We start from the raw sequence: 17,662 nt of genomic DNA on the forward strand, positions 1-17,662 counted from the left end.
CCCTGATGCAGGATACTGAGAGGAAAATTACCTGTTTGAAACTTAGCACTGAGTAAAATATAGGAAATAGTCCCTGAGAATCCATACTACACTCTGCTTTTCACCTAGAATTTTTAACCCCAGTTCATACTGCCAAGTTAGTCTTAAAATCTTTAGGCTAAAACTGAAGTAAGGGGCTTTTAAAATAACCAAGCAAATTTTTGAACAAATAAATAGAATTTCTAGGAGTGAAAAAGAAAATAACTAAAATTATTAACTCAATGAACAGGTTTAAGAGCAAAGAAGACACAGTTAAAGAGAAAATTAGAAAACTGGAAGCTGAAGAAATGATCTACAATAAAGCACAGTGATAGAGAAGGAAAGTAAAGAGAAGAGGTTGAGTATGGAAAATATAGTAAGAGTGCCTAACACACATCTCATCAGAACGAGAATGCAAGAGAAAGAGAGAATGGTGGGGAAAAGGCAATATTTGATGAGTCCTAGCTAAGGAGTTTCAGAACTAATAGAGGACAATAAAAATGGAATGAAAAAACAATCAATCCAAAAGAAGGCAAGAAAGGGAAGGGGTATGCAGGAAGAAACACACAAAAAAGTGAGACCCAAAAAAGTATAAAACAAGGTTAATAATAAGTCCAAACACATCAATAATTATAATATTGGATGAAGTGTTCTGATAAAAAGACAAAGTTAATAAACCAAAAATTTTTATTTCTTTATTCAAGTGAAAGAGAAAATGAGAAAGAAAGCATGAGCAGGAAGAGGGAGAAGCACTCCCTGCTGAGCCTGGGACCCCATTGTGGGCCTCGATTCCAGGATCCTGGGATCATGGCCTAAGCAGAAGGCAGATGCTTAACTAACTTAGTCACCCAGGTGTCTCCCAATGAACCAAAATTTTTTTAATCCACTTCCATTTCTTACCTGAGATACCTCTAAAATATAATAATACAAAAAAGTTGAAAAAAATGAAAAATGTATGCCAGGCAAATACCAATCAAAAAAAAAGCTATACTATTAATCCCACCAAAATATACTTTAAGACAAAAGCACATTTTCCTAGATACAGGAAAAAGGTTTAATTCACCTGGAAAATTTAAATTCTAAATGTTTGTGCACCTAATATCTCAAAGTATAGAAAGAAAAATTGATAAAATTATGTAGGAAAATAGACACATTTTACAGTCACACTAAGACAGTAATCAATAGCTCAAGCCAACAAACAAACAAAAATTAGTAAATCTATAGAAGATTTGAACAAGCAATTGGGAAAGTCATGTATAGAACACTGGGCCCTATCACTGTCTTTCAAGCCTACAGGAGGAGTTACAAAACTGATCACATAATGTGCCATTAAAGAAGTCTCAAGAACTTTCAAAGGACTGAAACCATAAGGACCATATTCTCAGATCACAATTCCCTTCCTCTTGAGTATGGGCCAGATTCAGTGACTCCTGTCTAACAAACAGGAGAAACAAAAGCCAAAGTGATGGTGTGAGATTTTGCCGACTTGGTCACACAAAGCGCTGTGACTTCCTGTGTTCTCTCCCTCAAGATCAGTCTCTTGGGGAAGCCAGTTGTTATGTTGTGAGGACAGGTGAGGAGCCCTATGGAGAGATACACATGGTAAGAAACTGAGGTCTCCAGCCAACAGCCATGTGAGGCGCCAACTTGGGAACAGATCCTGTAGCCCCCATAGAGCCTTCAGAGACTACAGTCCTGGGCAACACCTTGACCATAACCTAATGAGAGGTCCTGAACCAGAACTGTTTAACTAAAGAGCCCCTGGGTCCTTCACCCATGGAGACTACATGAGACAATGTTTGTTACTTCAAGCCACTCCATTTGGGGGTAATTTGTTAGCCAGCAATCCATAACTAACACAATAGGGGTGGTGTTCCTGGTCTATCTCTTCTAAGACTCACAATAATAACAAGAAAATTAGAGAACAAGACCACACACAAGGTGCTAAGGTATATACTGTAGGTAACAAGACTGTGCACAAAGAGATGATCATTCCAGAGTATGAAAGGTAAGTTGGAGGAGGAAGATACCAATTCTCCAAGAAGAAAGTAGAGTCAAAGTTCAGTATTTCATTCATCCATGCAATAAGTCAATTGAACCCCAACAATCTGTGATATGTTGGGCTGGGAAATTGAGCTGCAAAGACAAATGTCTTAGCAATGATTCCTGCCCTCAAAACTTCACAGTTTCATGGGAGAGAAAGAGAGAGAGAGAGAGAAGTTAACAAAAATTTACATCATGAGCATGGAAATGCTCTGATAGTACCCTCCAGTTTCTGGAGAGCAGTGAAAGCTTCCTAGAGGAAGCAATATCTGAACAGAAACATGAACATTGGGGTTGCATTAGCCAAGGCAGGCAGAGAATAGGAGGAACAATGTTCTAAGCCAAGGAAACAACACATGCAAAGGCAGGAGGGCAGAAAGCGTAGCACATTAAGCATTCAAACGGAAGTTCAGGCTGTCTGCAGGCTTGGATTGAGAGATGGAGAGGACTGTCCTGGAGAGGACAGGGAGGCTGGATCCTGCAGAACTTGGAAGCACTTTCAAGAGTAAGTGCTACACCAAGAGCAAGGGGGAGCCACCAGAAAGTTTTAAACTCCAAACTCTGGGCCAAATAAGAGGTATGAACAGCGCCCTTGCAAAGTGCTAGCTGGCTTACCGGGCCTTCAAAGATTCCCCATCCCCTAATCCTAATAATTAATCCCCAGGGAGGTATTATGAACACCTTTGTAAGGAAGATGCCACCGAAGCTCTAAGAGCTTTGGCGCCTCACTCAGAGTCACGCACTGGTTATAAGGGGGCAGAGGGGTAACGTAAAAGCCAACAAGAAAAGATTAAAGAGGAAGGGAGTCAAGAAAGGATGGATAGGTAGGAAACCAGTCTGGCAGGACAGCACAAAGAACACTATTATATTCTAAAAGCCAACATCAACTCTCTATGATTGTAATAGACTTTCTCTAAAAAGCATGTTGCCTTTCTATAGGGCTGCAAACGTGTGGGAATGCATGTAAGACCCAGTGTAATTACAGGGAACTACAAAGAACTCTGACAGGCTCCTGCTGCTTTCTTTATCCCAGCATGTGCCCCGCGACGTTTATCAGTGTCCCCGATCTATATTACCATGATGACAATGCACAAGTGCATTGTGCACAAGACGCCATTTTGCACCATGGGAAGTGTGTGACTCCACTGTGGGTGAGAGCAGCGAGCTCCCCGGTGAGAGCCCCCCCACCGCCCCGGCCCGTGGCCCAGCCTGCCTCTGGACTTCGGCACCCCAGGGGAAGTCCTCCTGCCCTGTATGGCAAAGAAACAAAAGCAGAAGCATGTCTGCTGAGCAAAAAAAAGTGCTTTTAAAACCCTAACTAAAAATAAATAAATAAATAATTAAAAAAATTCTTAGATGAATTCCTGAGAGTAATGCTCATCATCTTCTCCTATTCATAAGTTGCCTGAGTATGAATTCTCAATTACTTTCCAGAATTTCCACCAAGAGGCTTACAAAACAGCAATGGGAAATTTATTTGTTACAAAAACTGTTGCAATGAGCGGCAGATTGTCCTTACACCGAATCAAATGTCTGGGTGCGTGTTTGAGGTTTTCCTTTTTGTAAGTATACTGCTCTTCATTTGTCTTTAATATTTTCATAGTGGGAGAGGAAGAAAATTAATTTCTGCCAGGGGAACTAGGAAAAGGCTAAGAAAGATGAAAGAGAGGAGGAAAAAGGGAGATACATTTTTAGAAATTTGATGGATCTGTTCATATGTAGGCTAAGGGAAAATGCAAATAAAAAAATGAGTTTGTTTGTAATGAAGAGATCTCTTTGATACTGTCTGAACCGCGTAATAAATTCTCAGTTGCAGAATCACCGAAAAATGGCCAATCAGACTGTATGTGCCTCAGAATGGGAGGCAACAGAAAGTATGTGGCACCTGTCAGAAGCGAAAAAATTGAGTGGACCTCATGAGCCGCTAGATCTGCTTACACGTTTACGGGAAATTGAAGACGGAGCTAAATGACACCACAGAGAAGCCATTAGCAAAAACCAAGATATGGTACATTCTTCAGGACAAATGATTTGTTTTCTGTCACAAACCAATAGCACGAGAAGAAAAAAGGAGGGTGGGGACAGATGGTGAGAGAGACTTAGAAGACACAGGATGACCAAATATACAACGTGTAGACCTTGTCTTCATCCCCATTCAGATGCATCAACTATAAAAAGACACCTTTGAGGAAACAGGCACATTTTAATATGGTAGGAGTGATATGGGCCATCAAGGAGTGTTAGTGAATTTTGTGAGGCGTCATTATGGCTTGGTGCTGGTGTTTCTGTTTTTGTTTTTTTTAAATCCCTGTTGGTTAGAGACACTACAATTTGTACTGGCAAAATGATTTGACACTTGGGATTTCTTTTTAAAATACTGCATATCGGGACTTCTGGGTGGTTCAGTCGGTTAAGGGGCTGCCTTTGGCTCAGGTCATGATCCCAGGGTTCTGGGATCAAGTCCAGGGCGGGGGGGGGGGGGGTGGAATCCTTGCTCAGTGGGGAGCATACTTCTCCCTCTGCCTCTGCCTGCCGCTCTGCCTGACTGTGCTCTCTTTCTCTCTTTCTGACAAACAAGTAAGTAAAATAAAATAAAATAAAATACTGCAGATCATTTTGAAAAGAAGGCTTAAAGAAACAAGATGGACAAAATGGTGGTCTGGTTGAAGCTGGTTTATGACATGCGAGGATTCATTATATTACTCTATTTCTGTGTGTGTTTGAAATTTTTCCTCTTTAAAATTAAGGAGGAAAAAATGAACTCACTTGAAGATCAGTTTCTCCAACCAGGCATGATCACATGGTGGTTTAATCTCGTTTAGGTCACTTATAAACTAAGTGACCTTGGAAATAAAGACTCCTGGAGCCCAGCAGGACCTCAGGGGTTACTCTTCCCTTGAACTGTAGATGAGAAAATTGATGCCAAAATTAAGTGAGTGATCTAGGACACACAGCCCATGCCAGCCAGCCCGTGGTCTACCAGGAGTAAAACCCAGATTCTCAATTCAGTTTTCTTTCTTCTTGAACATGTGGCAGAGCAATTACTTAGTCCTCCTGGAGCTCAGCATCTTTCTCCCTAACATAAAAGCGCCCCCTACTTTACTTCACCTAATTCATTCACAACCAGCCTGGGGAGGTGAGAGGGCTCGGCGAAACTCCTCACAGCTATAAGAAGTTGTTCCTGTGTTTTCACATTTACCCAGGGTGGAATGGAAAACTCCCGAGTCCCCTGCAGGATGGGCTGCGGGGGGAGGGGGGGGGGAGAGTTATGGAGAACAAGAGAACACCAGATCGGCTCGAATAATGCCAAGACAGATTCAGAGTAACCTCCCCGTGAATGAAACAAGATGACTGGACGAGGGACAACAATAGCTCCAAAGGAAACCTGCCAAAGAACACAGCTCACGTTGTGTGTTTACCTAAGAAAAGGGCTCACAGGGGGCCAGACCTGTGATAGGAGTTGCCCTGGGGGGTGGGGGTGGGGGGGTAACTCCCTTGTTCCTCTCTGGCAAATTCTTTGCCCCCAAAGCCATATGGCTCCCTGCTGGGGGGCCCAGGCACCATAGGGAGCCTGCCAACCAGCAGGTGTGACTTCTCTAATTGGCAAAGTCTGTTCGAGTGTCTGGCCGCCAGCTGACAGACGCCAATGTTGACAGTGGGGAGGGGGAATCTGAGGGTGTGTAAGAGGTAGGGGGGAGCGGATATTGTCTGAGGCAGAATGCTCCCATTACGTTGACTCGTCTTTTTCCCTTTGGAGTCCGGGGACACCAGCAACATAATTGGCTGATCGGGGGAAAGACATTACAGTGTCAAAAGTCAGGTGCCCTCTCAGGAACATCTGCTCTGCAGCGTGTCTACAGAAATAACTGGAGGCCCACGAGAGACAGGCTGAGGCTGGGGAGTCCCAGAGGAAGGGAGAAGGAGGAAGCACAAACGGAGAGCTTGCTGCTTGACCCAATCTGCTATTCCGCGCTGGCAAGCGATGGATGATGGTGAGGAATAGACTGGGCCGTGTTTCCAAGGGCAGCAGAGGAAGACTTTCTTTCTAGAAAATCTGTGCCGTGCTGCCAAACCCCTGGATAACAGAAGGCCTGCAGGGAGCGCAGAGAGCCCCTAGAGTAGGAGTCTAACGGCTTCACGTCTTTCATTCATTTTGTCATTCAACGAACATTTGCTGGGCACTTCCTCTGTCCCAGGTGCAGATCAGGTGCTGGGATCCAAAGATAATGTGAGGACCAGGAAACGAAAGGAGTTTATAGGCCTTTGGGAGACACAGAAAGAGTAGAGTTTTCACGATATAACAAAACTCTGGTTTCTGCAGAGGCATCTAACTCAGACATGAGTGTTTGGATCTGGGCTCCTCGTTGACTTGCCAGGAGACCTTGTTCCAGGAGCCTGATCTCCTGAGCTTTTGTTCCTTGCCTGTAAAACAGGAAGAAAGCTGCTTTTCCCTTGTATAGGATGCTCAAGGGAGATCCTATCCGTGAGAGATTTGTAGCTGTGTAAGTTTGCTTTGCTGATGGTGTTGGTCTTTCTCTATGTAAGGAAGCCTTCGGATTGCCAGGAAATTATCAGTTCGGTCTCTATTTCCTGAAGTGGGTAAAACCTCACAAAAGAGAAAAGAATCACATGACAATTCCCCACATAGAGAAAGATACCTGGAAGCCATGGTTGTTCACTTGATATGTCCCAAACCATGACAATGGCCTCCATACGATTAGCACTGACTTCACACGAGGCATTATGCTATGTGTTTTACACACAAACACACATTTCACTTCATGCCTGAAACAGTCCAGTGGGTTAACTTTATTATCACCACCTTATGGCTGAGGCAATCGAGATCCAGAGATGTTAACGTTAAGCAACTTGCCCAAGATCACGCAGCTAGTAAGCAGAGGTGCCTTGGTTCGAACCCAAACTTTTTCAGCTCTGGGGTCTTTGTGCTGAAGCCCCAGACTCCACCATCTCCACTGTTGGTGGGAAAAGACAAATCCGTGACTCCAGGAAGCCAGTAGAGCCATGCACGGAACCACGAGGAGAAGGTCTGGAAGCAATTGTCAAGATCATTTGCTCTTTGTCTGCACTGCAAACCATTTTATAGAAGAGAAAAGCAGGTCACAGGAAGGCAAAGTATGCTCCTGAGAAACTTCACCCATAATCCCACGATCTACCCACCATATGGCATGACCCTGGCTGCTGGTCACTGATCAGGAAGAGGGATTTACAAGGGGTGACTTCATAAGGACCAGAGCAGTCAAGGCTCAGAAGCTGACCATTTCCAGGCCGCTCCTTCCTGACTCATCTTCTCTAATGACCAGCCTCCCACCTGGTGTTTTGGAAAAGCATACTGTGGGCCGGTGGTTCTCAAACTTTGGCAGGCTTCAGAATCACCTGGAAGGCTTTTAAAATCCAGACTGCAGGGCTCCACCCAGATTTTCTGATCTTCGAGCTTCGGGAAGAGGAACAAAGGGTGAGATTTGAATTTTTATCAAGTTTTCAGGTGATGCTGATGCTGCTGATCTGAAGACCATGCTTTAAGACTCACTGACATGGGGCGCCTGGGTGGTTCAGTGGATTAAGCCTCTGCCTTTGGTTCAGGTCATGATCTCATGGTCCTGGGATTGAGCCCTGCATTGGACTCTCTGCTCAGCAGGGAGCCTGCTTCCCCCCCCCAACCCCTGCCTGCCTCTCTTCCTACTTGTGTTCTCTCTCTCTGTGTCAAATAAGTAAAACAAACAAAAAAAAAGACCTACTGGCATATAGCCCTGGGCTTGAGGATGCTCAGACATTTGATATGACATTTAGTCAAAAACCACTGGTTGCTCACTACCTTCATCTCCAGTTATAGAATCTGATTATTGAGCTGAGCACAAGGCTAACCAAAGCAGAGGCAACATTTTCTAGGTCCCTTGCAGGTGAGTGCTGCCCCGTAGACCACGTGATCAAGTTACAGCTGCACATACGTGAGCAGTTGTGATGCTGGCTGAAATGCAGACATGGAGAAAAGTCACCCTTAGATGACACAGAAGGAGGAGGGGCCACTGATGATTTATGGGAACAGTGTCATTAGCGATCTTGGACTTTTATATAAAAGAAAAATAAATTACTTTTATTTATATCACCCTTACTTTGGATCTCTGTCTCTTTCAGCCCAACCTATATTTTACCAGACACAAACATACCAACAAATATCTTAGAATGCCAGAAAAGAGGGTAGATGGGTAGATCACTAGATTAGCTAAACAGATCATTGAAGGAGATTATTGGCCAACAGTTGGCCCAGTGGGCAACAAGACACTTGATCTGGAGAGCAGGTTACACAGATAGACAACCAATCAACTTCACTTGACTTAGCCAAGGTTTAACATTGCCAGAAGTTATTTAGTTGTTTTGAAAGATTTCATTTCCATTTACAATTATAGAAAGTGTTCCCCATTCATTTTATTGCCCTGCCCTACATTATACCTATAATCTTCCTGACTTGGATTGTTATCTGATGCACAATTACATTTCTAAAAGACTAGAATCTCAGCAGATGATTTAAAATAAAAGTTAAGTGGATATAATTTGTGTTTATTTTTGTCTTATTGAAACCAAATACTATAGAAGTGTCTATTTCGCAGGGATGATTTGAGCCAAGAAGATGTAGTTTCCCTTTAAATAACATCTTTGAGGAAAGCATACGCAGATGAGACTATAATTGTCAGAGGAAGGAAGGAAAGGGAAAAGGTCAGGTTTCACCACAGCCAGGTTCCGTTTCTGCGAATTCAGTAGCATCCATATGTTACTTTCCAGAACCGAGGCCCCTGTATCGGTCTTTGAAAAAAAAAATCAAGAGTCAGTCAAAATGAAAGCACTTCATGTTGATGAATAACAACAAACTGTATACCTTTCTGTAGCTTCTCAGACTTTGCATAGCACTGCACAACACACTTTCATATCCCCACATGACAGAAGCCAGACAGGTTTTATTTTCCTTTTTAAATGAATTGCCAATAGTGATTGCCCACAATCACGCCACATCGAAGTTTTTGTGTAATAAACTTATACACAAGGTTGGTCGTTAGCTCCCAGTCAATAACACGTAGCTCCTCTTGAGTTATCCCAAACCAGATTGGTTGGTTTGGATTTGGACTGAAAACTTTGGATAAGCTCTTTTCTGACCCTTCTGCCTGTTCTTAGAACCTAGAATTGTGCTTGATGTATAGATAATAGACAGAAGGAAAGAAAAGAAAGAAAGAGAGAGAGAGAGGAAGGAGGGAGGGAAGGAGAGAGGGAGGAAATACAGCATACACAGACTGAAGCAGGAACTGAGATGAGCAAGTTGGAATTCTAAGCATCCCACAATGCAATGTTCCTATGAGGGCTTACACAGCCCACCTTTTCCTTTGTAATTAAGACTTCAGCAGAGCCACAGGTGATTATAAGTGACCATGAACGTGGCTGGCATTCAATTACCTGGGTTTAATTATGAGGCAAATGTGTATTTACAAAAGCCATTGATAATACTTATGGTATGACAGAGTATCCATGCTGATTATAATTCATGAGCAGTCCACAGGAAAATGTGTTTAAAAGAAGATACTAACTAAGCAGTTTCAAAATCATCTTCAAATTTCAGCCAGGATGTCTCTTGCAACACCCACTGTTATTTCATCAGATTCTAACTGTAACTTACAAATTAGACTGTGACCATAGACCTCCCAAAAGTCTGATGTCATCGATGGCAGATCGTTTCACTGCTCTCTGAATGTTTAGCTAACCAACTAAAAATAAAGTGTTTTTTACAACCTTGAAAATTATAGTGACTAGACACCCTCCCAGAATATTAATCGTTCTTGTTGAGTATCTAAATCTGTTTTTATTAAGGTTTAGAGAGAATAAGTTAATGGAAGGAAGAGATGTAATGGAAAGTTAAGGAACAGGAGGGTGGGTTAAGCTCAGCCCCACTGGGAAAATGACCGAGCCTTCCCAAGACACTTCTTATCGTGACCGTCAGAGATGAAAACTATGGAGGGCTGCAGGAACAATTTTAGGCATCTTTGTGATTCTGAGTAAAAAAGTAAGTTTCATAAGAAAACACTGCCGAAAGTTATTTCAAGAGGGTACCAGTCCATTAGGAAGATTTTTAAAAGAAAGTAAAGGGTGTTTGGCTAGAAGATACCACTCTTCTCACATGTTCCTTGATAGTTAAGCAACATGCACAGCAAAGCTCCTCCTGTTCCAAGAAAATGGAAAACAAGAGTGCTAATTATGGGATGTTTTAAAAAATAATACTCAAGCAATTTTTTTTCATTTGTCAACTGATTGGGAGCCATAAAAAGTGATTAAAATCCTTATTGTGCTGTAATTTCTTTATAATTTGGTATTTTTAGAGTCATGTTTCCAAATGATAGCATCGAAGGGACTCTCAGAATTTAAATGCAAAATTAACAAGCACTTGTGCAACAGAACAAGTACTTACCAGGAGCTAGTTTTTGTCAATGTGAGCTACAGCAGGTTTCACATCTCATCGGCGGACAGGCAGTTAATTATCTCAGAGCACGAAAGCTCTGGAAATAGGGTGCTTTTAACGGGGCTTATGCTGGTGACCAACAGCCACAGGAACCCACCATCTGGCTGAGCTCACAAATATTTCGGAGCTGAGCCAAAAGATACAGACCTGGACAGGGACCTGGTGCTCTTAGTCCCTTGCAGATGCTTACGGAAAGGGTGAACGAATGAATGATCAGGTGTGATCAGAGATCACTGACCCAGGGAGTGGAAGGATTTTAGAGGCTTTCTGTGTGGTTGGTGGTGGAAAGTCCTAAACTGATTTGCAAGTCTGACTCGAATGACTGAATTCTGAAGCAATCCTTTCCAAAGTTCGTTCTCAAACACCCCCGAAGCAGCTTCCCTTCCTCCAAGTTGTATCAAGTCTTCTCGCCGACTTGCAGCTGTGAACTGAATGTTTATGCCATCGGATGGGATTTTTCTCCTTCTGCCTTGTTTGCCTGGGTCAAGCCGTGATTTTGACATAAAAGCCTAAGGGAGAAATTAACAGGCTGGTACGTCCAAGCTGGTAAAGACTGACTAGTTTGCAGGTTTGCCTCCCTAAGAAGACGTTATAGTTCAGGACTCCTCTGCCTTCTCCCAGCATCTGACAACCCCCAGCCAGCAAGGAGAGGACAGATGGACTGTGGGGGCACAAGTAAGAGCGGACACAGGGCAGATGGATGGGGGTAAGGGTAGGCATAGGAGACAAGAGCCAGAACTTGGAAAAGGGAGAGAGGGCTACCCCTGTAGTCTTTGAGATCACCACACATGTTCATAGCAAGTTGGAATATATGGCATAAAAATTAGGAAATAGACATTTTACATACTTTCAGATTCCTGGGCTGCGGGGGGGGGGGGGGGGGAGTGTCAGCCTCCATGATATAGATTGAATTCTGGGGCTGCATTCAGCTGTCAAAAAATGTACAAACATTCACCCGTTCTTTGATCAATTTAGTTTTATAAACCAAAATTTGGTGTTTTCTGAAATAAGTGTTGAAGATGCTATAGGGGGAGACCAAATATATTGCCAGTAATGCTTTATACCTATAGCATTCACAAAGGAATCCTGTGGTTCTGTACTTGGATTTACTCCTACTACCAGGCTGTGAGTTGGTATTAGCCGTTCCCCCACCCGCACCCCTTCCCTCTGCACACCACTCGCTAGATGAACAGACTGAGGTTCAGAGAGGTTCAGTGACTTTCCGAGCCAAGATCACTCAGCCAGCAAGCAGCAGCCTCCCTGTGTGAAAATCCAGGCTTTCTCTTCTTGATCATCATTAGTTCTTCTGGGCTGTGCATAAACATTGACCTGTTTGCTTGCTTGTGTGGCCAATTTTTTAAACATTTAATAGTGTGCCCCCGGAGATCAAGTTCGTGTGGTTTTCAAAGGTTTTCCAGGAAGAAAAGTAGCAAGAAAAATCATCTTAGACCCTCTAAGAGGAGGAGTTCCCCAGTAATGACTTAAGGCAGCTTTACTCTGAAAGTCAGGTACAGAGTGAGTGGCTCAGTTGTCCCATGAGAGGACATGTAGGACAGCAGCCTGCCTGCCCCCTGTGGGGGCTTCGGAGAAAAGGGAGGCCCTGAGCTCTGGCTGTCTGGTCAGTGGACAGAATCCGCCGGGGTGGCCTGGGCCTGGGAGGCAGGAGGAAAATTACAGCAAGAGGAGAGCACGGGATGAAGGAAGCAGCCTCCCTCTACAGTCAAGGCCTGATGTCCTCAGCACCTGCACGCTGAGTTTGGTGAAACATGGGTCCCGCATTCTTGGTTCACACCCAAGGAAGGCCTGGGCCAGCCTCTGTGCACTCAGACCATCTTCCACGAGGCCACCCCTCCATGGATGGAAAGCTCAGGCAGTTCAGGGCACCCATCGGCCCTCACCAGCCCTCAGAGAAGAGTCTGGTGGGGCCAGGTGTGGGCTGCCCAAGTGTCCCTTCCAGCTTCCAACTGAGTGGGAAGACAGCAGACCTCCCAGTTTAAAAGGATATTGCCAAATACTAGATTTCTGTCGTGGCTAAGCGAGTTCTGTGCATGAAACACCAACACTATACCTGAAGAATTTACCCCTGAAAAAAGATGATGCTTTTTCACAGAGGGTTGTATGACCAGTTGACGGAGGGGAAGAGGTGTCAAAGGCAAGGTTGTCCTTTGTGAGAACTACTAATAGAATGTGCTCTCAACCCCTCAGGATACATCACCGAAGACCAAGTGAAGCACTTACAGTTTTTTGTTTTTTTTAAAGATTTTATTTATTTATTTATTTGACAGAGATCCCAAGTAGGCAGAGAGGCAGACAGAGAGAGAGAGGAAGAAGCAGGCTCCCTGCTGAGCAGAGAGCCCAAGGCGGGGTTTGATCCCAGGACCCTGGGATCACAACCTGAGCCGAAGGCAGAGGCTTTAACCCACTGAGCCACCCAGGCACCCCAGCACTTAGAGTTTTTCATGATCATTGTTCCTTCATTACAGTAAAAACGATTTCACGTGTGCCAGAGCAGCTTGGTGAACTGTCTCTTCCTCACACATTCCCTTCCGCCCATTTTAGGCAGAGAACTGGCTTTTGCCTTGCTCTGAGTACTGTGGCTTTCACAGAAAGCAGAAGCGGCCTGGTGTCTTGAGACTCTTTCTCAGAGCCCACGCCTGCGAAAGACACAAAGGACGGTGCATTCAGCCTGCGCCGGAGAGAGGCAACTCCCTAAGGAAGGACTTCCATGAGGCAGAGCGATCCGAGCTCAGGCAGAGGCCTCCCTAGTCAACCGAAGAGGCTCAGGGCCCTGGCCAGTCCTGACGCAGCGGAGCCCCATGGAAAAGCATGCAGAGATGGAGGCTGAAGCCTGGGGTTTGTTCTGCTTCCGGTTCCTGAACGTTGCATTTCCGGGGGTGAGGAGGAGAAGCTGGAAGCAGGACGGCAGCTAGATTTCCTGCCAGCCTGGCGGGAGGTAAGCTCAGGGCGGGAATTTCACTTGATTAACAAAATTACATGTCTTACACACCTAAATCTGAAGATGACAATTCATCTCCACCATGTAGGCCACCTGTGAAGCTATCTGTCGCTCCACCAGCCAGTCACACGGTGATTCGTGATGAGGACTAGTCCAGCTGTGTTAGTCGTAAAAGACACAAGAATTTATCTGGGACTAGGAGAAGAGTGGGTGATTGCCCAGCAGCACGGTCTGAGCAGGTGTTCTGCCTCAATGACCTGAACTCTTCTTCCCTAACTTCCCAGCCACATCATGGCATTCTGTCAGCGATACCTCAAGCTAACATCTTTAAAAGTTGACAATGGATTTATATAGAAAGGCTGGATCAATGAACGTAATTAATAATTAGAGAAGGTAGATCATCTCTCTTTGCCCTTTACAACTAAATGCAACCCTGATTTGGATTTCTTGGTGCTGGTTAAGCAGCAACAGGAGCCGGACCCTGGAGATGGATACACCTGGGTTCAAAGCCTTGCTCTGCCACTGACTAGCTCTGTGACCGCTCACAAACAGCTTGATCTCTCAAAGCTTCGGTTTCTTCATCTGTAAAACATGAAGGGTGCTACTACATGCCTTGTGAAGTTCAGATATGCATTCATGCTCTTAGAACTACCCCCAATACAGGGTAAGCTCACCATACCTGTTGGCTTTTACGTGTTTTCATTGGTGTTGAAATTTACATGGTCTTATATTTAGCAGATCAAGTTCCCAGTCAGTCATAAAAGGCCTACTGCTTTCTCTGAGGAAACTGATAGATAAATATATACATTTATCTTTTAATTGTGGGTTTGTTGATTTGTTTTTTTAATTTTAAGTAGACACGACACCCAATGTGGAGCTTGAACTCACTACCCTAAGATCAAGAGTCCTGTACTCTACGGGCTGAGCCTGCCAGGCATCCCCTAAATATATATGTTTATAGATAGATTCATTATTCCTTGTAATTCATTGCTAACTTTTATTTTGAGTAAAGCTCTTTTGTTTTTATTAACTCATTTTTTATGGCAATGCTCTATTTTGGCAAGTAATGCAGTTTTTTGTTCGTGAAAGTTATGTAAACTTTCATTTAAATATAATTATTTTAATTTTTAAAAAGTAAGTCCCTATAAAGATTATTGGGTAAATAATTGTACAAAGGCTATACACTAAGTCCAAAATCATAGAGCTGCCAAGACAGACTTCTGGAAATTCAAACCAAATGCTTCCTAAGCCTGCTTTCCTTTCTAACATCCCATTATTTTAAGCTACTTTTGCTCTCCCCCTCCCCACGATTTATTGAGGTATAAATGATCAATAAAAAATGTACATATTTAGGCTCTATGCCATAATTTTTTGGTGTACCACATGGTATTTTAATTATGTATAATTTTGAAGTGATTACCACAATCAACTTAATTAACTTACCCATCACCTCACATCATTTCCATTTTTTTGGCGCGTATAGTGAGAACAATGAAGATCAACCCTCTTAGCAAATTTCAAGTGTACATTACACTATTATTAACTTTAACCACCAGGATGTACATTAGACCCCTGAACTTTTTCATCTGATAACTAAAAGTTTGTGTCCTTTGGTGAATATTTCCCCCACCCCGCAGCCCCTGGCAACCACCATTCTATACTCTGGTTTTATGAGGTTGACTTTTTTAGATTCCACATTTAATGAGATCATACAGTATTTGTCTTTCTCTGTCTACCTTAATTCACCTAATCTAATACCCTCCAGTTTCATCCATGTTGTCACAAATGGCAGATTTCTTTCTTATTTATAGCTGAATAAAATTCCTAGGTAGATAGAGAGATAGCCATAGATAGCACATTTTTTTTCTTTTTTTTAAAGATTTTATTTATTTATTTTGACAGAGATCACAAGCAGGCAGAGAGGCAGGCACAGAGAGAGAAGAGGAAGCAGGCTACCCGTCGAGCAGAGAGCCAGATGTGGGGTTCGATCACAGTACTTTGAGATCATGACCTGAGCTGAAGGCAGAGGATTTAACCCACTGAGCCACCCAGGCACCCCAGCACATTTTCTTAATCCATTCATCCATTGATGGCACTTAGGTTTTTCTGTGTCTTGGCTATTGTGAATAATGCTGCGGTGAATATAGGAGTAGAGGTATCTCTTGAAGATCCTGGTTTAATTTTTTTTGCATACATACCCAAAAGTGGAATTGCAAAATCATACAGTAGTTCTATTTTTAGTTATTTAAAAAACATCCACACTGTTTTCCATAGTGGCTGCACCAATTTACCTTCCCACCAACAGCATACTAGGGTTCCCTTTTCTTCACCCTCTTACCAACGCATTTCATCTCCTGTTTTTTTGGTAATAGTCATCTTACCTGGTGAGAGGCAACATCTCATTATGGTTTTGAGTTGCATCTCCCCAGTACTTAGTGTTGTTGAGCACCTTTTCATGTACTTGCTTGTCATTTGTATGCCTTCTTTGGAGAAATGCCTATTCAGGTGTTTTTGCCATTTTTCAGCCAGGCTATTTGTTCTTTTGACTATTGAGTTGTATGCGTTCTTTATATATTTTGGATATTAACCCTTTCTCATATATATGGTTTACAAATATTTTCTCCCATTCTATAGGTTGCCTTCTCAGTTTGTTGATGTTATCTTTTGCTCTACGGTAACTTGTTCATTTGTTACAGTCCCACTTGTTTATTTTGTCTTTTGTTGTGTGTGCTTTTGGTGTCATACCCAAAAATCATTGCCAAGACCAATGACAAGGAATTGTCCTATATGCTTTCTTCTAGGTGTTTCATGGTTTTAGGCCTTACATTTAAGTCTTTAATCCATTTCAAGTTAATTTTTATATGATGTAAGATAGTGGTCCAGTTTCATATTAATCCAGCATATTCCTGGCACCCTTGTTGAAGACTAGTTGACATATTGCCCTTTTAAAATTTTTTTGTTGGCATTTTATAGTATCTAATGACTTGTGGTTGGAAAATGGAAGAAAACCTTTAAAGGAAAGGAAAGGAAAAGATGCTATTTCATTAACCTCTTAAGCAGTACTTCTCAAACCTGAGCATGTACACAAATTATCTGCAGATTTTAAGATACATATTCTGATTCAGTAGGTCTGAAGTGAAGCCCATGGATTTGAATTTCTTTATTTTATTAAGTTTTTCATTTTAATTCCAGCATAGCTAAGGATTTGAATTTCTTTTTTTTTTTTTTTTTAAGATTTTATTTATTTATCTGACAGACGGAGATCACAAGTAGACAGAGAGGCAGGCAGAGAGGGAGGGGGAAGCAGGCTTCCCGCTGAGTAGAGAGCCTGATGCTGGGCTTGATCCCAGGACCCCGGGACCATGACCTGAGCTGAAGGCAGAGGCTTTAACCCACTGAGCCACCCAGACACCCCAGGATTTGAATTGCTAACAAGGTCCCAGGTGATGTGGTCTGAGGACCACACTTTGAGTAAAATAGGTGCTAGACGTATACACAGAGAGAGGAGCTGTTTGATGTGCCAAGATAACTGTTATACAATTTAAAAAGATATGCCTTTGTCTTTAAGATTAATCATGGTTCTTTTATACTGAAAGTTGAAAAGTTCATTTTCTCAATAAGACAAGACAAATAATATTTTTTCTAAATTTCATGAGGCATTTGCAAAGAATATTTCTGTCTGCCTAGAAGTTCTAGAATATTCAACTGAAAATTTCAGAAATAGCAAGATGGGGGTACTTGGGTGGCTCAGTGGGTTAAGCCTCTGCCTTCGGTTCAGGTCATGATCTCAAGGACCTGGGATCAAGCCCTGAGCCCCGAATCAAATAGGGTTCTTTGGTCAGCAGGGAGCCTACTTGCCTTCCTCTCTCTCTGCCTGCCTCTCTGCCTACTTGTGATCTCGCTCTCTGTGTCAAATAAATAAGTAAAATCTTAAAATTTAAAAAAGAAAAGGAAATAGCAAGACATCTCAATCATACAGCCATTGATAGAAAGCAAAATAGATTCCCTATAAGCCAGTAAGAAGCAGTTAGAAAATTTAACTATATATGGGTATGGGACAAGGAAGAGGAGTTTCATTCACAATAGCAACAAAAATACAAAGTGCTTTGTGTCCTGCCTGGCTTAGT

The sequence above is a fragment of the Mustela lutreola genome, chromosome 6 (assembly GCF_030435805.1).
Source record: "Mustela lutreola isolate mMusLut2 chromosome 6, mMusLut2.pri, whole genome shotgun sequence".
NCBI lineage: Eukaryota > Metazoa > Chordata > Mammalia > Carnivora > Mustelidae > Mustela > Mustela lutreola.